Source organism: Schistocerca nitens, chromosome 8, assembly GCF_023898315.1.
Source record: "Schistocerca nitens isolate TAMUIC-IGC-003100 chromosome 8, iqSchNite1.1, whole genome shotgun sequence".
In the NCBI taxonomy this organism is placed as follows: Eukaryota; Metazoa; Arthropoda; class Insecta; order Orthoptera; family Acrididae; genus Schistocerca; species Schistocerca nitens.
Window position 1 is genome coordinate 493,390,999 of NC_064621.1, and position 22,927 is coordinate 493,413,925.

General features: G+C 41.3%; 1 long non-coding RNA gene across 1 annotated transcript in view; it reads right to left on the reverse strand.

The window, feature by feature from the left end:
- LOC126199319 (uncharacterized) overlaps nucleotides 1-22,927 on the reverse strand; it is a 299,034-nt gene that overhangs the window by 16,645 nt on the left and 259,462 nt on the right. Inside the window, exon 2 of the long non-coding RNA XR_007540152.1 lies at nucleotides 8,002-8,154. This is a non-coding gene — a long non-coding RNA (uncharacterized LOC126199319). The remainder of the gene's footprint in view (nucleotides 1-8,001; nucleotides 8,155-22,927) is intronic.

Below are 22,927 nucleotides of genomic sequence, written 5' to 3' on the forward strand. Positions count from 1 at the left end.
GGCGCCAGGTGGAAATGGCATGGCAAGCCGTTCCACAGGACTACATCCAGCATCTCTACGATCGTCTCCATGGGAGAATAGCAGCCTGCATTGCTGCGAAAGGTGGATATACACTGTACTAGTGCCGACATTGTGCATGCTCTGTTGCCTGTGTCTATGTGCCTGTGGTTCTGTCAGTGTGATCATGTGATGTATCTGACCCCAGGAATGTGTCAATAAAGTTTCCCCTTCCTGGGACAATGAATTCACGGTGTTCTTATTTCAATATCCAGGAGTGTATATCTGTGTGCGCTACCTGATAGTTCCTCTGCTAAATGCTGATACATATTCTCAGTTTCTCATCTGTATCATTAAGTATGTTGAATACAGTCACTAGAGCAGGGAATACACACATTATAAATACTTAACTTCTTGTCAGTCTTTAACCGGTCTGATTCATTTTTTTATGAAATATACATTTTGTCAGCCATTAATCTATCTGATTCACTTTTTATAAAATGGACACACCCTCCTCAATGACAATCAAATAGAAATTTACAGCGTTATCAAGGGCCAGGTCGACAATAACACTTGCGGGATTATTTACTTGAACGCACCAGGTGTCAGCAGGTATACGTTTCTAATACATATATATATATATATATATATATATATATATTGCTTGTGGAAGTCCATGCTAAACAACACATAGCACTTCCACTAGCATTATCCGGCCTCACAGCCGCGCTAATGGAAAGAGGACGAACTGTCCAATCCGCTCTTCAGCTACTGTTGAATATAGCCGAAGAACAATTCCCAGTATGTAAGATCTAAAGAGCAGCTGATCGGGTGAACTTCTAAAGCAAGCTAAAATTATCTTCTGAGACGAATGCACAATGACACGTAAAAAATCACTCAAAGCCAAGGAGGAAACATTACAAGATTTGCGAGGAAACTCTGAACTGATGAAAGGAGCTCTACTCATACTCTCAGGAGATTTTTGACAAACATTTCCAAGTATCCCCAAGACAACACCAGCAGACGAGATCAATGCATGGTTAAAAAATAATATCTCTGGCCACATATACAAATACTGCAGCTAATAAAAAATGTGAGAGTTGAACACTTGAAAGACGAAACAACACATTTTGCTCAACAACCCTTAGAAAGAGACGACGGCACGTATCCTAATGACTAGACGACCATTAAACTCGACAGCGATTTCTGCACCATAGCCACTGTTGCAAACTAACTCATCGACCAAATGTATCCAAACTTTGTTCACAACTATACCAATCCAGACGGGCTATTTGAAACGGAAATTTTGGCATCTAAAATTTATATTGAGGATGATATCAGCTTTAATACGGAAAAGAAAATTCCCGGTGAGGAGAGAATAAACAAATCGACGGACACGATGGTGAACGAAGAAAGTGTGAACTCTTTGCAGATACTAGAAATGCCATTACAGTGCCTTCGACTTAAAATTGAATCTCCAGTCATACTACTCAGAAATCTCAACTCACCAAAACTATGCAATGGAACAAGGATAATCGTGAAACAGCTATCGAATAAAATCATCGAAGCCGAACTTATGACTGGAAAGTACAAAAGATACCCACTATTAATCCCAGGAATACCAGTGATCTCTATTGAACAGATATTCCGGTTTAAATGTCTGCAATTTACAATCAAATTATCCTTCAGTTTTACAGTTAACAAAGTGCAAGGACAAACTTTAAAATTCTGCAGCATCAACCACAAAGACTCCTGCTTCTTTCACGGTCAACTGCACGTAGCTTTCTCTCGAATAGTAAATTAGAATAATTTGTACAAATATACCCCGGATAATAAAAAGAAAAATGCTGTTTTTAAACAACTATTGTAAACACTTACAATATGTTTCCAATCATTCTTATACCTCTTATAATTTAATGAATAATGTATTTTTTAGAATATGTTTCTAATAAACAAATTTTTGCTTTTTGTAATTCAAAGTTTATCCTTTTATTCCAACTACCACACAATATCATATCAACTCCCTGAGCGAGGACGGATAACCTATCTAGTTACATTAAAAATAACGGCAATCTCGTACGAAAATTACGAAACTTACTGGTAATATAACAGTACAAGTTTTCTTTCCAGAAGTATAAAAGGAAATGTAGTACAGGGTGTTTATAAATGAATATCAGGGTTTTAAGGTTTTATAATATTTATTACATTAAACTTACAGTTATAAATGAAATGCCAAATGAAAGAGCAACCTAAATAGTTTTACCAAGAACCTTCTAAATGTTTATTGTGAGCACCATTTGTCACACGGCACACAAGTCTATAGCCGAGTTCTTCCCAAACGTTGATAAGTGTGTCTTCTGTGATTGTGGCAACAGCTGCTGTAATCCGGTTTCTTAACTCATGGAGGTCTTCTGGTAGCGAAGGCACGTACACACGATCCTTGACGAAGCCCCAAAGGATGTAATCACATGGGGTTAGGTAGGGTGAACGTGGAGGCCATGCAAAGCAAGCCCTGACATTGGGCCCCTTGCGGCCTATCCAGCGTTCGGCTATAGACTTGATGTGTGCCGTGTGACAAATGGTGCTCACAGTGAACGTTTATAAGGTTTTTGGTAAAACTGTTTGAGTTGCTCTTTCATTTGACACATCATTTATAAATGTAAGTTTAATATAATAAATATTATAAAGCGTTAAAACCCCGATATTCATTTATAAACACCATATATTCTAATTACATTCTTTAGTATATCTGAGCGCTCTACCTGATACTTCCTGTGCAGAATGCTAATTCATAAACTAAGTTTTTCACCTGTCCTGTAAGTGTGCACATTAAAGTTGCTACAGCATAGAATACGCACATTATAAACAGTTAATCTATCTGATTCACCTTCTATAAAATGTACACTACAAATACACAAATTTCTAAGCAGTCCTGGGCCTCATTTTAGCCGCCCCTGGATGCGAAGGACTTAATCCGCTACTGGTTCAAAACAATACTCAATCACATCATAACTGAGAATCTGACCTACATACATAAAAAACAATACTTTAATTTCAAAGAAGAAACATTTTTCACTTAAGAAGTAAGAAAGCCGCAGTGAGAGAGACAGCTAAACATGCAGCTGAACTACTTTTTGCTAAATAATCATTACAGCTCTCAACTTTTTTACACACTGCATACATTTTATGAATGCGATGCGTATCTAACCTTACACAAAATATCAGGCATTCATAACAACACAGATGTCATTTAACTAGTAAAAAGTGGTTCTCTTAATTTCTGGTGGCGTGAACTGTGTTGAGAAATATCTGGAACATGAATATAAGAAGAAAATGAGGCTCATGTTGTCCTTGTGAAAATGTTTCTAAAATTATGTGTGGAAAACCAATCAACAATCTTGTAAACTGTTAGAGCTGATAGCTCACTCGTCCTTGTTCAGCAGTAATTTGCAAACCAATATTATTAGCTTATGGCACACGAAGGGTATTAAGCATTATAAAAGCCCATACCTGTTTTTCATGTGGCAGTTCCACGTACTCGTGCTGGTACTGGTGCTCGTTATTAGTTCACTGTCTCATCTGCTTCCTTGTACCTTTAAGATCTGCCTTCATATAGAGTGATATGCCAGTCAATAACGGATGTTCAGAGTTGGCAGATCCTGTGGGTTCTCCTTTCTTTCACTTCAACTATTCAGATCACGAGGAAACATGCCATTACGACACACACCTAGTCTGGAAGTCACTGTGACCAGTACAATGCTCATGAAAGAGAGTTAACAGTGGTTGCGTACAGAGTTCATTAGTATCTAATTGCATGGAGTAATTTGAAGTGATTGAACTTGATTCATTTTTGGTAGAAAGCTTTGTAGGACGATTACGGCTGCAGCTGGGTGAATGGAAGCCGCAACTCTATTGCTACCACATCGAACTTCTGCTCACCTACCATGCTTACCGTAAACTAGATCCCAATAACACTATTGTCTTCCCTCTGAACATCAACTCTGGTATGCTGCCGCATCATTACAAACACGTGCCAGCGTCCCTACAACGACGAACACTCCATATCCTATCCCCTCGCAATGTCAGTTGACGCTAGACCGTGGCTTCAGGTTCGATCTGGTGACACGGTCACGTATCCTGGGTCGAGAGAAGGAGTGTTGTATACGTTGAGGTATGGTAGTGGTAAAGAAAGGAAAGGAATGGGAATCTATGGAGATGGAAAAGAAGAGAAGAGCCCTGACCTGGAGTGGGATATGTGTGGAAGAGTTAAAGTCACTAGGGAGTGATAAATGTCCAGCCTGATCTCATTGTCTGAGAGGGGGATTTGGTTGACATTGCGAGGGGATAGGATATGGAGTGTTCGTCGTTGTAGGGACGCTGGCACGAGTTTGTAATGATGCGGCAGCATACCAGAGTTGATGTTCAGAGGGAAGACAATAGTGTTATTGGGATCTAGTTTACGGTAAGCATGGTAGGTGAGCAGAAGTTCGTTGTGGTTGAGGAGGCGCGAGAACTTCACGAGATGGTAGCAAATTCATATGAGGCAAGGTAAACGGTTAGGGAAAGCTAGACAGAGTGCACAGCATTGGTGGGGCAGATATCCATACATTGCATGGCAGAGGATTAGTTACAGCGTGGATAGTGGGCCTCAACCATTTATTATATCCGAGCACCATAAATGAATGGATAGAAAAGACACTCTAACAACTGGTACTGTTGGACATAACCTCTACCATAAACTTCACCTCTGAATGCAGACCATAGTTGTAGATGGATACTGCTGGCTTTTACAACTGCAAAATCAGGACCAATGAATAATAGTGAAATTTTACTTATTGTGGCTATACAGTACGGTAAGAACAGTACATGATCAAATCTGATCGCGATTAGGGGTGCAAACGGCGCAAAATGAGGTTCACATGGCTAATCCCTTTGACAGCAACAAAAGGGCCAACCTGGCTGGGAATCGGATTGAATTCACCTTGGATGACAGATGTGGGTAAGCCATTTCATGGGGCTTCAGTTCTGTGCTAGGATCCCTCAACGACTCTGACTGGCGTCAGATAATAAGATTATGAAATGTTCACTGTTGTCACATAGTAACATAAATTATGTCGTCAGGCGTATTAGTATCAGTCAACAGTGAAGATTTAGTAGATTTATCTCACATCACTGATTTTATATCGCCTAATCATGCCGTTACAAATACTTTGATGGTGAAGATGATTACCTGTGGACTGATGCTGGTCGTTCAATAAAATCTCTTTACTGAGGAACCAGTTTTGTTCCACAGACAATCGTCAGGTCCATGTGATCATTTCTTTACCAGCAGCTCTTGCCGAAAAATCATGACATTCTTGAACTACTCACGACCTGTGGTGCACCAGCTTTTGAAAATTATTTTCATGTCCAAGCCTATTAGTCGGTTAGTTAGATTTGTATTACATGGATCATTTGCATGATAACTCGTAATGATGTGGAACAGGACATTTTTATTCACTTCGCAAATTAATTTCTAAATATGCCGAGATGCCGAACATTTATAAGAGATTTACTTTTTTCTAAGTACACAGATGTGATTATTTTCCACTGTGCATCTTTTACAAACTAAAATAATAGAAGTTTTTCTATGAAGCACAAAGAATTATCAAGAGAATTTTTTCAGTTTGTGTTCAAATTTTACTCTGCTGTGTGACAGACATGCTATACCACTGAGTAAGTTAGTACAAATTTTTGTTGCAGTAATGTGCACCCATGTTTGTGCTGAAGACAACCATAAAGTCCAGTAATGTAAGTAATTTTTCCTTCAGGCATTGTAGTTCTGTACAGCAGTGTTGTTTTGAACTGCGGCAGATTATTTAGAGCAACCTTCATGTTGGAATAAATACACAGTGTAGTAGTAGTGATAAAGCCTAACTCCTTAAACAGATGTCTACAAAATGATCTCGTGTAGGCATCACTTACTATTCTTACACCACGTTTTTGAACATTGGAGGTTCTCAGTCTTAAAGTGACCTACCCCAGAACTTTAATCCATAAGACATTATCGAATGAAAGTAATGAAAGTATGTAAAATTACTGATTTGTCACTGGCCTAGATTTTCAATGATTCTAAGTACAAATGTGACTGAAATAAGGTGTTTTTGGAGTTCCAAAGCTCTCTTTTCTCAATTTAAATTCTCATCAGTATGGGCACCTGAGAATTTTGAAGCTTCCACAGTATTTATTATTTTATTATTATATGTTCAACATATCAGTAGTGCAGTACACCTAGAAGTGCAGAAATGAATAATTTGTGTCTTTCGGAAATTGAGGGTGAGGCGATTCAAAAGAAACCAATTAATGATACTTTTAAGAATGATGTTTACCATTTCTTCTGTTGCTGTATGTTTGCCTGGATTGATTATCGTCTAATGTCATCTGCAGAACTAACTTATTCGGCTTGTCGTGTATTAGAGTTCGTTTACTTGTATGAGGAACAACAGTGGTCCTCACACTGAGCCTTTGGGGAACCCATACTCAATTTCTCCCTAGTCAGAAGAATATCACCGACCTATACCGGTTAAATTACTAAGTAAAACTTTCTGCATTTTGTTTGTTAGATACATTATTCTTCATCTGGCTATACCAACAGACACATAGACTTTCAATTTACCTGTGATTCACTCAGTGAACTGCCTCAGTTAGGTCGGAGACAACACCAACTGGTTCTATTTTATTAATTAATACTTGAAAACTTGGTGAGTTACCACGTAAATGGCATGCTCAAAAGAGTAACAGTTCTGTTATCTAAACTGTGATTCGCTGGGGATATTATTGTTGCTCAGGTGGGAAACTACTCTACAATGCATCAACTTCTCAAATATTTTGTGTTCTACTTCTCCACTTCATGTACTACGCAAATGGTCTTTTAAAGTACCTGTCTCTTGCATGATCTTCCTACATTTATAGTCTAGAGCCTTTACTGGGAATCTTTTTCCAGTCAGACGGTCTATAGTTCCATTTTCTCCTTTTTTCTCTATATTTTCGTTTAGTTTATGTATTCCTAAAACTTTGCTTAGTGCTGCATTTATTTTTCGGTCTTGCCTTGTACATCCTTCCACTCATCTTAGAAGTCTCCCATTTTGTGCCTTTATTCTACTTTCTTGGCGTTATGTTGTTGCCCATGCTTCACTTCCATAAGTAAGGGATGGTACTACTGTTGTTTTGTGAAACTTCAGTTGGGTTTCTTTCTTGACTTTCATCTGCAAACTTTTTCTATGCTTCCACATATGGAAGTAAATTTATTTAGTCTTTGGTCCACGTCATGGCTATATTCGTAAGTAATCCAAGACATGTAAAATGTTTTACTTGTTGCAAGGTTTTTATTGTTCAAGACTATTCTTCATCTTGCTGGTTATCTGCCTTGAAAACTTTTTAGTACACTTATTTTTACCAATTTTTACTCCCTTTTGAAGGCCCTTGCTATCCAGTAGTCTTCTATTGATGTAAAGATGCACAAGCTGTCATCCTAACTACAACAGGGACTATTGCCTTTTCTAGTCATGAAACATTTTTATTTTACTATGCTTCCACATATGGAAGTAAATTTATTTAATCTTTGGTCGACTTCATAGCTATATTCGTAAGTAATCCTAGACATGTAAAATGTTTTACTTGCTGCAAGGTTTTTATTGTTCAAGACTATTCTTCATCTCACTGGTCATCTGCCTAGAAAACATATTAGTATACTTATTTTTATCAATTTTTACTCCCTTTTGAAGGCACTTCCTATCCGGTAGTCTTCTATTGATGTAAAGATGCACAAGCTGTCATCCTAACAACAATTTGCAGACATACTTTGTTTGTCATGAAAAATTTGTATTACTATTTATTTATTTATTATTATGGTGCATTCTGAGAGTCACGAGGTTGTAATTTTATTGATGAGCGGTGTACTTTTTTGAGTCACACACTGGGCTAAAGTACACCTGCGGAGCACTTTGCGCTGGCGCGCAGCCGCACCTGGAGTGAGGGATAGGACGACGTGAGCGGCCATGGCGATGAGACAGCAGCGGCAGGCCGCTCTCATGGTGAGGCTAGCCGGGCCGGGGCGGGCGCGGGCGCATCCTCCAGCCCGGCCGCATCTGCGCCCGCGGGCCGCCGCCGCTCCGCGCCCTGCAACACACCCACCACACGCGCGCCTCAGCTCACTGTGCGTCAGCAGAGTCTCAGCAGGCTGGAAGCTAATGTTCAGTTCTGGCCACCAGTATCCTCAACAAGGAAATACAATTACAAAGACATGAATTAGAGAGATTGTGTCGGAGAGAGAGAGAGCGCTCCTGATGGCGAGCTCACTACGTTAGCCTGGTGTATTAGGCTCGATGCACACGAGCAGTTTAGTATCGCGAGTTCCCAGAGTCATGTTGTCGCGCGATCCAGCAGTGCATGTGAAACAGTCTAGCCGTGTACACTAATTCAGTGACGCTGACATCTCGCCGCGAGGAATGGAATGAGGCAGTGAAGATACGTTTGCAACTCCAGCAACAGCTGCTGTCAGCGTGTTATGAATGCAGCCGATTTGGACACAGAGTTTTTCATTGAAGGGGTGAATTAATACCCTGAAATACGGGACACGTCTCACAATAAGTATGATTGGATTAACAATAGAGTCCTATCGTTTGAAGTGAATGTAAAGTTATGTGAGGGTCTTACTGCGAAAAATAAGGAGGAGAGAGGTGATATGAGTAAACAGCATAGGTGTTAACCCACCGCTGGCCACGTTGGAAAAGTTACTTCACTTGGCACTTGGGGTCTTGAAAGACCCCAGTTCATATTACTGAAGCTCTTTATTTATTGTTGGGTTTTGTAGTCATTTCTTTGTTGTAACATCAAATTGCTATGTTCCATACTGATTTTATTATTAATGGGTCGAATACACCTAATGAGAATTTGTTTCTTAAGTTGTGTGCGAGAAAAACCAGCATTACATACTTTGCAACGTTTTGTTTTAAACTGCTTTTTGTTACAGTAAGCTTGTTTAATTTTTCACAACTTACTTGCTATTGCTATTTTCAATTATTAAAAATTTCTGGGACATACCACTTTACTTCATGTTTCTGAAGACAAAAGAAATATTTCTTTTATTTCTCAGTTTTTGTTATTTCTACAGTGATGGTAAAAAAAGAAAATGAAATACTTGTTCTGGTTTTACAGTGCTTAGAAGAGGTCATATCAGCACAATACATCTACTCATCTTCATAACATTCTAAGCACATCATAATCTGTCCGAAATGGGAACTGCATACCACTTTTCCACACTTGTTAACAGTTTTTATTTTTTTGTCTAGGGTTCTTGGATACAAAGTACATCTATGTCTTTTTTTGGTGGGTTAGTGATTCACAGGTGCAGCGTGTGCTTTACGCTCCAAGCCATATCCAAGTCCAATTATTACTCCCTTTTGTAGGCGCCTCCTATCTAGTAGTCTTCTACAACAGGAACTGTCGCGTTTTCTAAGTGGCAGACAATCTTTGTTTGTGATGAAACATTTTTATCATTATTTATTTATTTTTATATCATTATTTATATATTTCTTAAGTAAAGACCTGCTGTCGGTTATTAAATAGCAGTTCGCACATTGTGTGATTTTACATGTTCCGTTACACAAATTCATTTTTATTACTAGTACATTTCTTTTATTTTTTGTTGAAAATTTTACAAAAAAATTAATTACATACACTCCCGGAAATGGAAAAAAGAACACATTGACACCGGTGTGGTAGACCCACCATACTTGCTCCGGACACTGCGAGAGGGCTGTACAAGCAATGATCACACGCATGGCACAGCGGACACACCAGGAACCGCGGTGTTGGCCGTCGAATGGCGCTAGCTGCGCAGCATTTGTGCACCGCCGCCGTCAGTGTCAGCCAGTTTGCCGTGGCATACGGAGCTCCATCGCAGTCTTTAACACTGGTAGCATGCCGCGACAGCGTGGACGTGAACCGTATGTGCAGTTGACGGACTTTGAGCGAGGGCGTATAGTGGGCATGCGGGAGGCCGGGTGGACGTACCGCCGAATTGCTCAACACGTGGGGCGTGAGGTCTCCACAGTACATCGATGTTGTCGCCAGTGGTCGGCGGAAGGTGCACGTGCCCGTCGACCTGGGACCGGACCGCAGCGACGCACGGATGCACGCCAAGACCGTAGGATCCTACGCAGTGCCGTAGGGGACCGCACCGCCACTTCCCAGCAAATTAGGGACACTGTTGCTCCTGGGGTATCGGCGAGGACCATTCGCAACCGTCTCCATGAAGCTGGGCTACGGTCCCGCACACCGTTAGGCCGTCTTCCGCTCACGCCCCAACATCGTGCAGCCCGCCTCCAGTGGTGTCGCGACAGGCGTGAATGGAGGGACGAATGGAGACGTGTCGTCTTCAGCGATGAGAGTCGCTTCTGCCTTGGTGCCAATGATGGTCGTATGCGTGTTTGGCGCCGTGCAGGTGAGCGCCACAATCAGGACTGCATACGACCGAGGCACACAGGGCCAACACCCGGCATCATGGTGTGGGGAGCGATCTCCTACACTGGCCGTACACCACTGGTGATCGTCGAGGGGACACTGAATAGTGCACGGTACATCCAAACCGTCATCGAACCCATCGTTCTACCATTCCTAGACCGGCAAGGGAACTTGCTGTTCCAACAGGACAATGCACGTCCGCATGTATCCCGTGCCACCCAACGTGCTCTAGAAGGTGTAAGTCAACTACCCTGGCCAGCAAGATCTCCGGATCTGTCCCCCATTGAGCATGTTTGGGACTGGATGAAGCGTCGTCTCACGCGGTCTGCACGTCCAGCACGAACGCTGGTCCAACTGAGGCGCCAGGTGGAAATGGCATGGCAAGCCGTTCCACAGGACTACATCCAGCACCTCTACGATCGTCTCCATGGGAGAATAGCAGCCTGCATTGCTGCGAAAGGTGGATATACACTGTACTAGTGCCGACATTGTGCATGCTCTGTTGCCTGTGCCTATGTGCCTGTGGTTCTGCCAGTGTGATCATGTGATGTATCTGACCCCAGGAATGTGTCAATAAAGTTTCCCCTTCCTGGGACAATGAATTCACGGTGTTCTTATTTCAATTTCCAGGAGTGAATATATATATATATATATATATATATATATATATATATATAGTCACATACATTATAGGTTGTGAATGTATTTTAATTTAAAAGTTTGTCTAATGGAAGATATGATATGATATGTTATGAAAGTTCTTACCTTTATTCCTTCTGCCTACATGGTTATGTCTCTTAAAAATGTGTTGTGTTGACAGTGGTAATATTTAATTTGGTTTATTGATTAGTTACATTATAATGTGCTTCCGAACTTAAGGTAACAGTGGAGATTGGGAATTGATTTAAATGTCATAGTTAGCTGCATCAGGTGCAAGGGCTCGGTAAAACTTCCAGCCAGTCACACCTGATGCCACGAAAGAAGAAGAAATGTCATATCTTCAAATAGTGTTACATACTACGAAACGTTATAACAAACAGCTGCACATAGAGGTTTTCTTTGTCAGAATAATCCGACGTAGTGTTGTAGAACCTTTGCTTTCTTTTGCTATGATTGTGTGCTTGTCTCGTCTTCACTTCCTGTGTGTGATGTAGCATCCGATTCCGTATCTGTGCTTGTATCTGCGTCGTTTATTGTGTCCTGCTGATCTGTCCCACTTGGAGCCTGTCTTACTCTAGCATATGGTCTCTGTTGTTTTTATGTCGCATAAGGTGTTCGCGATACTTCGTCTGCGATGTTGTTTGTAGAGTTCCAGTCATCTTGTCTGCGTATTAACTGTCCTGTGTCCTGGTTTCCTAAACTCGGTGTTATGTTTCTTAGGGCATCGCAGAGGAGCATTGTATGTTCAGGTGTACCATTCCCACCACAGGCACGGGTGTGAGTCTGTTTTAGGCCAAACCGCTGGAAAATCCATAAAATATGTTGCATTTGGGGTCCATCTCTGAGTTATTGACAGAACATAAGACAAAGGTTTTGAAATGAATGTCACTGGAGAAAGTTGTAATGAGTATAACCCTTGCTTCTTGGTATTGTTTTGAAATAAGTTTTTGAGTGGTGAAACAAGTGACGACATGTGTACACCCTATTTCAGAGTGGATCAGGAATGTGTGAAAAAAGCAATTAAGGATTCCACTATAGATCTGAAGGAAAAACACGGGAAATCTTAGCTCTAATGAAGAAAATGTTCCACTACCAAGGAAAAGCTGACACATATCTTCATTATCCATCAGAGTGGATGATGAGGACGCTCCAGCGGATAGTAATGAGAATAAATAAAACTACGCTCAGGCTCAAATTTTAATGTTACAAGATAATTGCATGATAGATTTGGAGACCTCACGTCACATCTCCAGGTGTAATATAGTATGCTTCGAAGCTACGGTAACGTGTTAATTTCTCGGAGCACAGTAGGTTTGCAACCGAAATACAGGTAATCATATTCTACATCGGTAGCACCAAGTTACCATGTTCAAATGTGTATGAGTTCCTAAGGGACCCAACTGCTGAGGTCATCGGTCCCTAGACATACACACTACTTAAACTGAGTTGTGCTATGAACAACACACACACCCAAGCCAGAGGGAGGACTCGAACCTCCGGCGGGAGGGGCCTCGCAATCCGTGACATGGCGCCTCAAACCGAACGGCCACTCCGCGCGGCTTACACAGATGAGCAAAAGAAGAACGCCTACAGTGAATCGATCAGTAGTTTGATACATTCAGCTTGCACAGAGTGGGAAAAATTGTTACATTTGCAACTCGTTGGACATTTTCCGTAAACATTATCCCTTCAAAGACTAATTGTATTGTTCATCATGAGTAACCCGCTGGTTAGTACGTGGCCGGTGCAACTCCGTAATGGTTTCGTACATGACGTCATGATGTGTTTGATTGCACTTATCTAACATTACAGGCATAATACTGTAATTATAGTTAATTGTCCAGTTGTTGCCGACTTGGGCAAAATATCGAGTAACCACAGTTTTGTTGACGCAAGGTACACATCATATCCGATGAAGTACTTGTAACTATCGCTTGTCACATCGCAGAATCTGCAGAGGCTGTACTTCGATTCTGGAAAACGCCGTCGCCCGTCAGCCGTCACGTGATATGGTAATGGCACGAGTCGTATCAGTGAATTGGCCGATACCGTGAAGCAGATCAGTTGCATTCCGTTGGTGGACAGTAGCCGTTAAATACAAGCAGGGTGGTGATAACTAAGATTTAACTTTCAAAAAATATAAAAAAGGAAAAAAATAAGAACCGCTGCTCATGGCGACGTCAGATTTGAACGGAATATTATCAAGAAGGAGAAAACTTCATGGAAACCGAAAAGTTAACGCAAATGTTCCACCTAGATGGTACTGTAAGCGTCATAATGTAAATGGGTTTGGTTACAAATGACAGATGAGTGACAAAACGACGGCTATGGTGTAAGTTGTACATGAAAGACCAATATTGTGCAATATGTGTGACCGCACATGTTTATCATTCAACAACTGTGGCACGGTCCCACATCTGACGGGAAAAATCGTTTATTATTTTTCTGATGGAAAAAAAACGCAAGGAAAGCAACGATCAATTTGGATTTTAACAGTCGTGAGACTGTCGTGAGACATAACCAGTAGGTTGTCCATCTCCTTGCCCCAAGTTAATATCGAGATATAGCATGTCCCTCAACAAATAGTAGTGTCTAACGAGCCACGTTCATGATGCGTTGCGCAATATGTGCCTTCAGTTCACCTACGTATGTAAAAGGAGCACTGAACACAGCATCGTTCAGATAACCCTACAGCGAGAAGTCATACCGATTAAGGTCAGCTGGTGTGGACCGCCAGGCTGTAGGGAAATGAAGGCTCATAAGCGTATAATTTTCAAAATGCATCTGCAGCAGTTGATTCATTGGCTGTGCAATGTCCGGAGGAACACCATCTTGCATAAAAATGATCTTAGTCGGATATCTGCGCTGTTGAATGCGCGGAATGACGTTGATGCACAAAAGACTCTCATGGCGTTTCTCCAGTAACGGCACAGGTAACCGGACCTGGAGGACTCAGCTCCTCCGATACAAAATACCGTCAAACTGCACGAAACTGATACCTTCGTAGAATGAGCGTTGTCCGTTCATGAGCCAGCAGATTTTTTTGTTGCCTGTATTCTGCAATTCTGTATATTGCCGTTTCCTTCGAGATGGGAATGAGCTTCGTCTGTCCACCGAATGTTCCATGGCTATTCCATGTGAGCAAGAAATTCTACAGTCAACACTTGCCTCACGGCAAATCAGCAAGAAGCGATTCCTAACCATGGCTGATTTTGTGTGGATAACAATGCTGGATGTTTTGCAGAATTATGCCCTATGCTCACATGCTTGTCCGAAGTAAGGGCAATTACCCGTGCACTGCCTGTTTTCATAGTACCCCCGACCCCTCCTGCAATGAAGAGGCCACAATTTCTATTAATGTCGGATCAATTGCTTTTCTCTCTCACCTGAACCTGTATTTCTAATTTCGTTATCATTTTCTCCAGATACTTGGCAGGCATCGGACCAATGCCTTTTTGCGTTCTCTTAAGGGTCTGGAATTCCTCCACAGTTACTGTTGTATAGTCAACTTGTTCGTAAAACAACTTTACCAGCAGCTTGCGACTCTGCATCGAGAAAGTCATACCGAACGTCTGAGACGCAAACTGAGAAACACACCCAACGTAATTTACTCTGCATATTCTTCCGCTGGCAGTGCCATCTAGCGGTTAAATTTTCATTAAATGTCTTTGTTTCCATAACGTTCACCCTCAACAATAATGCGTCCTAATTTGACGTCATTCTGAAGATAACCTTCCTTTTTTTTACAGCGTTTTGAAACTGGTACTTTAATTACATCATACAGTACACGAACAGCCAAAATATTATTACCACAGCCCACCGCGACTTTGGACGCCGCCTTGTGGCGTTGCGGGCACGTGACGCGGTAAAAAAAAAAATAATGTAAGCAGATTAGGCACGAACAGGGAATCACCCTAACGAGAAGATGGGCTGCAAATGGGGAAATATATTGAGATAAACCACTTTGGTAAAGGACAGATTGATATTGCACAGAGCCTGTGAGCGAGTATCTCGAAAACCGCGAAGCTGGTCGAATTTTCACGTGCTACTGTTGTGAGCATCTACGTAAAGAGGTAGGACAGTGAAACTACCACTAGGCGCTAAATGGTTGGATGTACACGTCTCTATATAGAACGTGGCGTTCGGAGGCTTGTCTGCTCTGTTGAGTAGGATAGATGGTGATCTACGGCATCTCTGCCGAAAGAGCACAATGCTGGTACACGCACAAGTGTTGCGGAGCACACCCTTCGTCGTACATTGTTGAACATGAAGTTCCGCAGCAGACTACTGCCCTACGTGTTCACATGGTGACCTAACGACATCGTCAGTTACAAGTGCAGTGGACGTCGATGTCACTTTTCAGCAGTATAATTGTTCGTGCCTCGCAGTCAGATCCGTGCTACAGTTGTTTGAGGGGCTTTATAGTGAACTTGCGTTGCTGTCTCGGCGACCAGGTTCGTCTAATGTAAATCCTAAGGAACCCCTCCGAGTATCTATCGGGCGCCATCACCGCGTGCGCAATTCTGCTTCCCGCTATTTATTCGAATTACATGACCTGTGTGTGGGCACCTAAACAAAGCACATAAACAAAGATCACAATCAGAAAAAGATTCTTAATAACACAGACATTACAAGTAATACGCGTGTGTAAGTCAGAGTATTTTAACCTGACTAATCTTTGAGCAGGGCGCAGAGAGGCAGAAACGGAGGCAAATTTGACACATAGAGAATGATGGTGGGGCGAAAGTACCCCCCACCCAGGTTCAGGTTCTACATGCATCATACTTGTGTTATTCAATTCGTAGAGATAGTATCGAACTTAACTCTGGTTGCCATATAATGTGTAATTTTTGTGCAGTACTCATGATTACATTCACATTTCCTACTACTATTATTATTGTTATTATTAGTAGCAGTAGTAGTAATATTGCTATTAGAAGTAGCAGCCAGCCAGTTATTACAAAAGGCCTAGGATGAATGCCAGTATTCCTTCTAGATGCTCTAACACAAAAACAGGTTGCCCATGTAACTCTGGCATCTGGAAGAAATATGTTGAGTCTGATGTGACAAGAACAGAGTCTGGACAATGGTTATTTAGTTAAAATCTTTTGAACTAAATGTTCCAGAATACAATATACAAAGTGCAACAGTGTTCTTTTTTAAAGGGGATCATGGAATTTTTGCAAACACAGTAGCACATGTGTATGAGCAAGTTCAATAATATAACTTGTTTATAAATAACACAAAATATTTCCATTGTAATACACTTTTTAAAAAGTCTGACATTTGAATGGCACGCCGTCCGGTTGCTAATCTCACTCGCACCTCGTTACTCTACGTACAGAGTGGGACTGGTTTGAACAGCACCATTCATTCAGCTTTAAGCCAAAACACTAACATTAGTAACACTTACTTCCATGTACAATGCTGTCTTCTGACAACGGCCAGTGGTTCGATGTTGGACTATTTAATTGTTTCTCTTCTTTTAAGTATTATCGTGACAGTACTGTTAAACTCAGTTTTCTTCGTCAATGCCTTTCATAAGATTAACAAACAATTTAACATACGGTACCAATTACAACGTGATAATAAGATAATGTGTAGCTGCTGTATGTTGTTCCTCTAGCGAGTCATAAAAGTGTGCAGGTGTGTTACAATTAAGCGGAGTTAGAAGGGAAAATAATTTTTTTCACATTTTTGGATTTTTATCTCATAAAATTTGCAATTTTCCGAATATTTTAAACTCACGTGGGAAGTATTTTATTTTATTTTTTGTTAATATAATCTACACCGCCAGAAACTTAAAATTTCTACGTACCTTACTTCAAGATCTAATAAAATCGGCAATTCTTTATGTAGAAGGCTGTGGATTGCTGTGTTACATAGGTCATGTCCAGAAGAGGATAGGCTCAGGTTGAGGAAGTTAAAACAAAGTCTGAGAGACAAGAAACTTTCAGATGGTAAAACCATAAGGGGCAGGCTGGCAGACAAATTGATTTATGAAATACAACAGTATTATGGGATGGGAATTAGAAATAATATTTAGGATTTGTTGAAAATGAAACAGGCAGTATGGGCTACTTTCTTCCACAGACTGTCAACTGATGAAAAACCAATACACACGTTTGCCCTCCTGGTCCTCATTCATGGTGCAATTACCGCAATACCCAGTACTTAAACGGTTCATACAGCCATAAACATTCCATCCCAGCAGCAGTCGTGGATATCATAAAACCTATTTAGAGAGAGGCCTGGCAAATCCTGGATTACTGAAGAAGTGTCTGCATGGTCAGACTCAAAGTCCCAATGAGTCGTTCAATAACCTTACAAGGATTCGCTTACCAAAAAATGTTTTTGTTCGAATGAAGATACTAAAGTGACGGAGGGGCGGGGGTGTCAGGATAGCTGTTATTGCTTTTAATGATGGCAACATTGGTAGGGTGAACCTGCTACAGCATATGGGAATTAATTTCAGAGAACTTGAACAGATGAACAAGGTTCGCATTGTTAAAGCAGAGTATGTAGCACAGTTCGCCACTAATGAGTCCAGAAAGAAGAAAAGAAGAAAAGATTTGGGAACAGATCAAGATGATATACAGTATGGTGCAGAGTACTTCTGAGTGACTAAAAATAAAAAAGATAACAATATTTTGAGATATAGTCTTTTGAAACTTTAGAAGCCGTTCCTGAAAATTTATATTTTCTGTTGCATTTTTCCCTAAATCTGAGAAACCACTTACAGTAGAGTATTCAAATTTTCATGGAGTAATAACATACACATCCTGAGTCTACTGAACTAAAAGATGAACATAATGTTATGTATTTCCGAAAGCAGTGCCTGAAATGCAGTTATTGTAGTTCAGTAGATTCAGGACATAGAGTTTAATGTCCTGTAAAAGTTTCTTGACAATGGCTACAGTGGTTCCTGCAATACAGGGAAGCCCAGTTACTAAATTTATCATTGTCGGGATAGGGCGTTCCAACTCCCCTTAAATTCATTAACACAGACAGTAACTAGCAGCATTAAATGATTTAAATTTTGATTTTCAATGAAATAGTTTCGTTAACTGCAGGATATCCGCAGGGCAATACGCGTTTGTGGCCTTAGCACCTCTATGCCTTCGCTTCAGCTATGGACATTTGTTACAGTATGCTGCGAGGAGTCTCAAAGGAATACCTCCGAACGTGATTTTTACGAAACACGACGCTCCGCAATAATGAGAAAGCCAGTAGTTTCGGAACTATAACTCTCCGAGATTATGCTCCATGTTCCGTCGGGTATTAAGTGGCGACTGGAATTGTCTTGTTTTCCCAACGTCTCCCCTTCCTCCTGTGCTACAAGTAACTTATCCCGAGCGTTTTATCTGTATCTCAAATAGATATATATGAAGTGAAATACGATTTTACAATTAATTTTTCTATATTGAAAAAGAAAGGAAACAGTATCTGTTCACCCAGTTTTTTTAAGCAAATTGGCATTTACTTACAAGTATTAGTACGTTAATGAAGGCATAGCACAGTACGGGGATGAAATGAATAGGAAAACGTAGCAAACACGATACATTAAGAACAGACGAGATGAAGCGGTGGACAGAACAAAAGAGGAGACGGGTGTGGGATATACCACTCCGGCCGCCGCCAGGCCTTGATATGGAAAACTTGAAAGAACAGGCAGCCATACTCTATTTTGTTTGTCCTGTAAATGCTTCAAAATAGTACGCATACAACAGTAAGCGCTACCTAGTGTGTGTCATAGCGCTGCGCATAAAATCGCAATTTTTCATGGGATCGTTCCTCGGTTTCTTTTGATGATAAAAATGCTGATTCGAGTGTTTTAGGTAATCTTTGGGCTAGGGACTATTTGTGTACCCAGCAGAAGACTCGTCCTACTGTAACCATCCTACAATGCAGGATCGAAGTCTAAGTATTACACGCTTCTTCGAACTTATGAAAATGGAACAAATCGATTGGTGCTTATAGCTATGTTGGGATTCAAGGGGTTTATGAAGACGCTAGTTAGTTCATGAAGGTATGTCAAGAAAACCCGAAAGATTTGGTCTTTGGGGACCAAAACCAAGGCGCTGTTTCTACGATGACCATGCACAGTAAATGGCTAAAATTTTTACGATATATTTCTAAGATCGTCATTTTGAATAAACCTGAATACTTTCGTGATATCTGTACCCGTTTCCGTGGTACAGAGGTTCTGAGTGGTCGCAGTTGGGGACGTAAAATCTGGTGTGAGGTACCTAGATTATAAACGGACGTGGTACGGAGACATTTGCTGCAAAGTGCCTCGTAAGGGCTCTAGAGACGCCATATTATTATAGCACTGAAGTAAATGCAAAATTTTTGTGCTCATAAAATACGGTCTGAGGTATTAAATTTTGAAATTTTGCGTTGATTCAATTTCACATAAACAAACCATGACAGTACTGGTGACCCATAAAGTTCTGTTCATACGAGCAACATGCCCCGTTGTAGTAGGAAAAACAACGCAACCAATGAAAAAATGCACGTATCGGAGCACAAAAAACGTGAATGTACTCCAGTATATTATAAGTCTCCGACTGAAAAGTGGACTACTGGGTACCAAATTCTCTTCCCGACCATCTTTAAAAATGTTATCAAAAATTTAGGCATGCGAACATATTCGCAAGTTTTAACGCTAAAGAGCGAAGGAGAGAGTGGCAGTGGGAAAGACTCTAAAAAGTAATAAATACTGGAAGATAGTAGGCAGTGGTTGTGGTATAGAATGAGCGAAGGAGATAATATCAGTGTGAGAGAAAGGAGGAACACAGTTGAGGTGGAACATAGTTGAAGGTGACAGAACAGTGCTAGGGAAAGAATGAAGGAGACAGTGCCAGTGGGACAGGATTAAAGAGGAGAAAGTGAAATTGATGAGCGATGGACTGGTGAGTATGAGTGAGTTACAGTTAAAAATGGCTAGGTCATTTTATTCACAAATTCCGTAATAGGTAGTTCATCATTGTAGGAGTATACAGTAACAAATTTAGACCGAATGAAACACACGTCCCAAAGTAGTGGTTGACCGAAGAGTCGCAACAATACACAGTATAGCTGCATCTGGCTGCAACGCATGCATGCGCTCTTGCACACAAACGATGCTAAATGTGTCGAATGGCCTTCTACGATAGACTGTCGCAAACACAGTACACTTCTGTTGCAATTCGGCAGTGTTTCTGGCAGGTCCTGGAGAACGAGCAAGTTCTAATCACGTCCGGTACGTGTTAATTGGTGAGACATCTGGTGGGTTTATTGGCCAAGGTAGTTGCTGTACACCACGAAGGGTCCGATGTTTCGCAGCTGCTGTACGTGGCATATCACCTTCCTGTCGAAGAAATTGAAATTGCATGAGGATAACAGCCTATGCAGTGTAGTGCCTACTTGTTACTTTACCCTGCAGAAAAACCAAATATGACAGTAAGTTGTAACTGATAGCTCCCTACATCATGAAGGCGGGGATGGGAGCTGTGTGTCATGGGTGGATGCACACTGGAGTAGGCAGCTCACAAGGTCCACGCCGCACATGTGTACGTCCAGTACACGCATAGAGGAAGAATCTATATCATCACTGAAGACAACAGAGTGCCATTCCATTTCCAGCCAACCAGAGTACGCATGGTTACCTGGACAGAGGCATACGCAGTCGTAAACCTGCTACAAGCCGATGGAGTCCAGTGATCTCTGATCATGTAGCAGGTGCAACATGTGCCACTGTTTGGCCCCTAACGATGTTCAGTCGACCACCGCTGCTCGCACAGTGGTCGATCTTGACGTGTGTCTGTACTACGAGGCCGTCCACAAGACGGTCTCCATGTTTGGGAATGTCCATAGACCATTGTTGAAAGCAACGACACAACACCAATAGAGTGTGCCTAACATGTGCTGCAATTCTTCGATACGACCAACTTGCGACCCCGTTCATATGGCTTAAGCTGTTCCACAACGAGTACCTACTAGGCGGTGGGGTACAGTTGTGCCATAGACTTTTGCAAAAACTGTGCACTTCTAACCTCAACACAGTTTCTGCCTGTGGAGACAAATGGAAACGAGCGTAAGGCATTGTGGACCGGGAGTCCCCCATTCGGGGAAGTTCGGCCGCCGAGGGCAAGTACTCATTACATTCGACGCCTCATTGGGCGACTTGCACGTCGGAGATGGTGATGAAATGATGATGAGGACAACACAACACCCAGTCCCTGAGCGGAGAAAATCTCTCGCCCCTGTCGGGTATCGAAGCCGGACCTCTTGGCACGGAGAGTAAAAACGCAGTGTGCAGAGACAGACCTCCTGAGCGATATGTTATTGTCGATGACAGTGACAAATGAATAACTTTACAACGCTTGAGTATACACACATTATATCCTGGTGCTAATGAACGCCGTCCCCGAGGGTGTTGCTTTCCTTTTCTGGCAATGTGTTATAAACGAATCGTACCTAATGAGTGGCCGTTCCTGATAATATAAACACATCCAGCATACCATACTTTTATTATTTATTCGTTTGTTTGCATTGCTTTCTTGCGCGGCAGCTGTTATAATCAATTATTACTGGTTTCTTTCCGCCTTAAGCCCACTGCCATCTAAGAGTATTTTTGCGGTAGACGTGTTTCGCTTGTTTATTAAGTATCTTCTGTGGTCATCCTGGAACTATGGACGTATAATTTGTGTGTATGTATTGATATTTATAGATTAAAGACAGTATTTTCTTATACACTTGGCATACTTATGTAACAAAATAAGAAGCAACCAGTTGCAAAAAATAAATCGCTTTATTTACCAGTTTCGGGCAGTTATTACCGTTCTTCAGAATGTTAGCCGGCCGCGGTGGTCTCGCGGTTCTAGGCGCGCAGTCCGGAACCGTGCGACTGCTACGGTCGCAGGTTCGAATCCTGCCTCGGGCATGGATGTTTGTGACGTCCTTAGGTTAGTTAGGTTTAAGTAGTTCTAAGTTCTAGGGGACTAATGACCACAGCAGTTGAGTCCCATAGTGCTCAGAGCCATTTGAACCATCAGAATGTTATACCTATCGCATTATTTACGAAGGTCAACAATAAGAGGCATGCAACAAAATGCTGTGGTCCTAAAAATACAGGAGCAATAAGTAATACACTGCTGAAACCACGAATAAAATAAGAGCTCGTAAATGTTTACACGTGGTTCATACTGAGTGTACAAAAATAGTATACACTATGAACCACACGTAAGCATCTACGAGCTCTTATTTTGTTATTGGTTTCAGTAGTGTATTACTTATTGCTCCTGAATTGTTTAGGACCACATCATTTTTCGGCATGCCTCTTTTTGTTGACATTCACAAACAATACGATGGATACAACATTCTGATGAAGGGCACTATCTGCGCGAAACCGGTAACTAAATTAAATTTATTTTATGCAGCTGGTGGCTTATTATTTCTTTACATATAACCATAGTTGCTGAGTAGGGTTAAAATGTTAAATTTACTGAAGATGTTTCTGCCTCTTGTTCACATCTTCAGCAAACTTTTGTTCTTTCCTTCGTAATTATCGGAAGATGACATCAAAAGAAACTTACTCACATTCGCTCTTGATAATTTTTCGTGTTTTTTGAAGCCATTTTTTGTTCCTCTGCTTCATCACACTTTGTAAACTTTTTACGTGGGGAGGACCCATTCTCGTAATGTTGTAGAGAAGTACAGTGGTGTTATTGCTGGAGTCATTGCCCGGGAAGCCACCGGATATGACTTCAGGTAACTACCAACA